Source organism: Leucoraja erinacea, chromosome 24 (genome assembly GCF_028641065.1).
Source record: "Leucoraja erinacea ecotype New England chromosome 24, Leri_hhj_1, whole genome shotgun sequence".
Taxonomy (NCBI): domain Eukaryota; kingdom Metazoa; phylum Chordata; class Chondrichthyes; order Rajiformes; family Rajidae; genus Leucoraja; species Leucoraja erinaceus.
In genome coordinates this window covers 1,213,745-1,219,149 of record NC_073400.1, presented here as the reverse complement: position 1 = coordinate 1,219,149, position 5,405 = coordinate 1,213,745, and positions in this window count along the sequence as shown.

The following is a 5,405-nucleotide window of genomic DNA, read 5'->3' as shown; positions in this document are numbered from 1 at the left end:
ACTGGGTGTAGCAGGGAACACACTCAGCAGCAACTTGTATCTGAATGCAATGAAAATAAAACCAAAGGACCCGTTGGTTACAAATCGGCAGACATTAGATAAATTCCATTCTACAAATCACTGATTTAAAAGAGAACATGAAGGTGCATGATGATGATCCAAGCAGACAGGTTCACACTCTTGACTCCCAATTTAAACTTAATATTGCAAAATCCTTTCACTGCCTTTGTCACCACTGTCTTTGTCAACTTTTTCCCAGCTTCCTCCCGCCAACCTGCTCCAAACTCTTCCTTCCTCTTTTGCTTTCAATTCCTTTTATCTCTTCACCAATACCCTCAGACTCTTAACTTCTTGCCCTCGAATTTCCTCCATATGCTCCACTTCCTCCCAAAAGACTACCATTTCGATCAAATTAAGTCATCCATTGAACTGGCCCAGCGACAAATTATGTTAAATCATTCCTCTGTGGGGCATCTTCTGTTGAGATTGCAAGCTTGTATTCCAACCAACAATTCAAAGCCAAAAATCATGTGATGTCTAAAAGTACCCTTTCTCCTTTATCTGTATTATGTGGGCGGCTTAATTGGAATCATGTGTAGGAAGCAAGTGCAGATGCTGCTTTCAACTGAAGATAAACACAAAATGCTGGAGCAACTCAGCGAGACAGGCAGCATGTCTGGAGATCACATATAGTCTTTTCCTTAACAGGATAGAATGGAATAAAAAGCTTTTCACTTCACCTCGGTGCACGTGGCAATCATAAACTAAACTAAAAAACTGGATGGAAGGATGAAAATGTTCTTCTTACTTACTGTTGGTAGTCCTGGTGAGATCATCCGAGCAAGGGTGAAAGATGCAATTTCACTTACCAGAAGCAATGTTATCATAGCCTACAATTTAAAGAGGAGAACTACATATCTCAGGCTGGACTCTCCGATGGATGGAAACCTCATTCACAATCCTGCTCCAGGCATTTCCCTCGGATCAGCACACAACATGAACCCAGCTGTGAAAGTAAATACACACTATAAGATTGCAAATATTTAAAACACCTGTAAATCTAGTATTGAGAAATTGTTTTGTTTTAGAAAAGAAATGTTCTTTGTTGGGAGGGAGTACTTTAATGATGAGAAGAAAGCATTGTCTACTGACTCACAGCATCAGCACTACCCTATCCGATGGGGAAACTGCATGTTTAGATTCACAGTGAATCTCCTCTTGGGTTAGCTCCTGTAGTGGTGTGCAGAGTAGACTCGATGGGCTGAATGGCCTAAATCTGTTCTTATGTGTTATGGTCACCTCCTTAGAACTACTCCTTGTGCGACTCCAGTGAGAATTTACAAGGGATCATTTCTAAGGCAGTTCCCAGAGCAACCTTCTCCCACTTGAAGGTGGCTGTCCAGCCTTTGTCACTCACTATACCCTCAGTGAAAAGCTGAAGTTAAGGGATGTCATTTGGAGCATGTGTAACAGTTTTATTCTCAGTCCTCCATCACAAACCTGAATGTGTCTGGTATGCACACAACCCATGCCCTCTTGAGTGGTCCATTAGGTCAAGGGAGACCTGCTTCCAATCCAGTTCGGTGGGCTCTATGATGGTTGGAGAACAATATGGTTCCTGCAGACCCAGTCATGCGCAGGACTGCAAGTTCTTAATGGGATATAGTATGGGAAATGGAGTCCAGAACCAGGGGCCACAGTTTAAGAATAAGGAGTAAGCCATTTAGAACGGAGACGAGGAAACACGTTTTCTCACAGAGAGTGGTTAGTCTGTGGAATTCTCTGCCTCAGAGGGCGGTGGAGGCAGGTTCTCTGGATTCTTTCAAGAGAGAGCTAGATAGGGCTCTTAAAAATAGCGGAGTCAGGGGATATGAGGAGAACGCAGGAATGGGGTACTGATTGGGGATGATCAGCCATGATCACATTGAATGGTGGTGCTGGCTCGAAGGGCCAAATGGCCTCTACTCCTGCCCCTATTGTCTATTGACCCTGGAGACACAAGGAACTGCAGAAGCTGGTATCTTGAGAAAAACACAAAGTGCTGGAGTAACTTGGCAGGCCAGGCAGCATCTGTGGAGGGAATGTATAGGCAGCATTCAGGGTTGGGACCCTAAATTGAGGGGTTGTGGGCCATAGATTTCCATGATTCAGTGAGGATGTTACAGTTTTCCCAATGAGAAAATTCTTCTCCTCTGCCCTCCTGGTGATCACTTCACCGGAATGTTAATATATTATGAACATTTCATTAAACGATTGACCAAAGTTTAATTAGCAATGAAAGTTTCCTGGGGTAAATGATTGCAATTTGTGGAAAACATCAATAAATGCTTGTCTTGAAAGCCACTGGATGGGTCCAGGAGTCCCTTAGGAGAGAAAATAAATAGTTCATATCTCAGTAGCGTTCCATTGCAGAAATCTATTCCCCACTTGCAAAATAGAAACATAGTAAATAGGTGCAGGAGTGGTCCATTCAGCCCTTCGAGCCAACACCGCCATTCAATTTGATCATGGCTGATCATCTAAAATCAGTACCCCGTTCCCGCTTTCCCCCCCCCAAATCCCTTGATTCCGTTAGCCCCAAGAGTAACATCTAACACTCTTGAAAACATCCAGTTAATTGGCCTCCACTGCCTTTTGTGGTAGAGAATTTCACAGATTCACAACTCTCTGGATGAAAAAGTTTTTCCTCATCTCAGTCCTAAATGGCCTACCCCTTATTCTTAAACTGTGACCCCTGGTTCTGGACTCCACCAACATCGGGAACATTTTTCCTGCTTTTTGCCTGTCCATTCCCTTAAGAATTTTATATGTTTCTATAATAAGCCCCCTGATCCTTCTAAATTCCAGTGAATACAAGCCCAGTCGACACATTCTTTCATCATCTGTCAGAAATCCGTCTGTTACTGCAATGATATGAGCAGTTCTGCACTGCATCTTTGCCACACTTTAAATGAGCAACCAAGAGAGGGGTAGAGGGGATTGCGGGAAGGCTGGTGAGCGAGCATAACAGTTCAGAGCACGAGAAAGGCTTCTTCAACGTCAAGCTCAATCAGTATGGAAGGATTTTAAACTGTTACAAGAGCTTATCTGGTCAGCCTATAATCATCCCCAAGTTACCATACTCAACTCATTCATTGGTAGCAGAACGTGAAGTAGAAAATGCTGGAATTACTTGGCAGGTCAGATAATATCTGTGGAGAAAGAAAGAGAGGTTAATCTTTCAAGTTAATAAACTTTTCAATTAGAACTAGGACAAGTTATAAAATATTATTGCAAGTCAAGAGGCGAGTATATGGAGAAGAGAATAAAGGCAATGTATTTGTTGAGGTGGAGACGAGGGTCGATGGAAATGATGCCAATGACAATAGTATGGGTTGAGATGGGGGGGGGGGGGGGGGGGGGGGGTGAAGGTTCATTAATCAAAGTCAACTCGTCTACAGGAGGTGAATGACCTCAAAGAATGAACAAATAACAGCAAGGCTGGAACTGTGAAATAAAGACTGGAGTGACTGGAGAGCATGCAGGAGCTTCTTGGCAGGAAGTAGATCTGTTCTGATGACAATAGTTCCCTCACCAGCTCTCACTAACTATGATAAAAGTCAGGGATTTAGCCATCAGGTCCATGGCAAAACCACCAATCCCAGTCCCCTGCCTTCACATCTAACGTGAACTACCTTTGGCTCTTATTGCCATTTACCTCAATCTTAGGCCATTCACTGTAACTAATGAACCTACCAGCACACCGTGGAGATACGGATAGAAATGGAAGCACCTGGCAGAAACCTGCATGGACACGGGGGAGGGGAACAAAAAAAACCCCCAGTGAGCTCCACTCAGGCAACACTGGATCAAGGACTTCCTGACCAACAGACGCCAATCAGTGCGGACAGGGGACAAATCATCCTCTACGATAATCCTCAACACTGATGCTCCGCAGTGATGCGTTCTCAGCTCTCTTCTTTACTCCTTGTGCACCCACGACTGTGTAGCCTTGTAAAAATATAATGCAATTTTCAAATTCGCAGACGACACCACCATTGTGGGCCCGATATCAAATAATGATGAGACGGAGTACAGGAAGGAGATCGAGAAACTCGTGTCCTGGTGTCGAGACAACAACCTTTCTCTCAAGGTCAGTAAGACAAAGGAACTCCACCCATATTGAAGCAACGACCAAGAAAGCACACCAATGCCTCTACTTCCTTAGAAGACTTAGGAAGTTTGGCAAATCCCCTACAACTCTCACCAGCCTCTACAGATGCACCACAGGATGCATCACAGCTTGGTTTGGGAACAGTTCCATCCAGGACTGCAAGAAATTGCAGCGAATTGTGGACGCAGCCCAGACCATCACACAAACCAACCTCCCTTCTATTGACTCCATTTACACCTCACGCTGCCTTGGCAAGGCCAGCATCATAATCAAGGATGAGTCTCACCCTGGCCACTCCCTCCTCTCCCCTCTCCCATCAGGCAAAAGGTATAGAAGTGTGAAAATGCACACCTCCAGATTCAGGGACAGTTTCTTCCCAGCTGTTAAGGCAACTGGGTCATCCTACCACAACCAGAGAGCAGTGCTGAACTACTACCTACCTCTTTGATGAACCTCAGACTATCCTTGATCGAACTTTGCTGGCTTAACCTTGCACTAAACGTTATCCCCTTATCATGTATCTAATCACTGTACATAGATCAATTGTAATCACGTATTGTCTTTCTGCTGACTGGTTCGCTCGCCACAAAAGCTTTTCACTGTACCTCAGTACACGTGACAATAAACTACACTGAAACTGAACTCAAACTAATCCTTAAACCTGGGTGGGAACAAAATGCTGGAGTGACTCAGCGGGATAGGCAGCATCTCTGGAGAGAAGGAATGGGTGAAGTTTTGGGTCGAGACCCTTCTTTAAACCTGGGTGCCTGGAGCCATGAAGCAACAGTGTCAACTACTGGGTTACCACACTAGCCTTTCTTTTCTTGGAAAGGGACCACTGCTTCCATGCCTCTCTCATTCACTCTTCCAACTTCACCTGCAAACACTGCAATATTATGACATGCAGGCAGTTATTGCAGTCACGGTGGCGCAGCGGTAGAGTTGCTGCCTTACACCGAATGCAGCGCCGATCTGTACGTCTGTACGTTCTCCCCGTGACCTGCGTGGGTTTTCTCTGAGATCTTCGGTTTCCTCCCACATTCCAGATGTACAGGTTTGTAGGTGAATTGGCTTGGTAAATGTAAAACAATTGTCCCTAGTGGGTGTTACTTTGCGGGGATCACTGGTCGACGTGGACCCGGTGGGCTGAAGGGCCTGTTTCCATGCTGTATCTCGAAACTAAACTAAACCTGCTCTGTAATCTCTTCCCACCCAGGGACTCGCTCTCCTTCCAGTTAAAGCAGCAACTCAC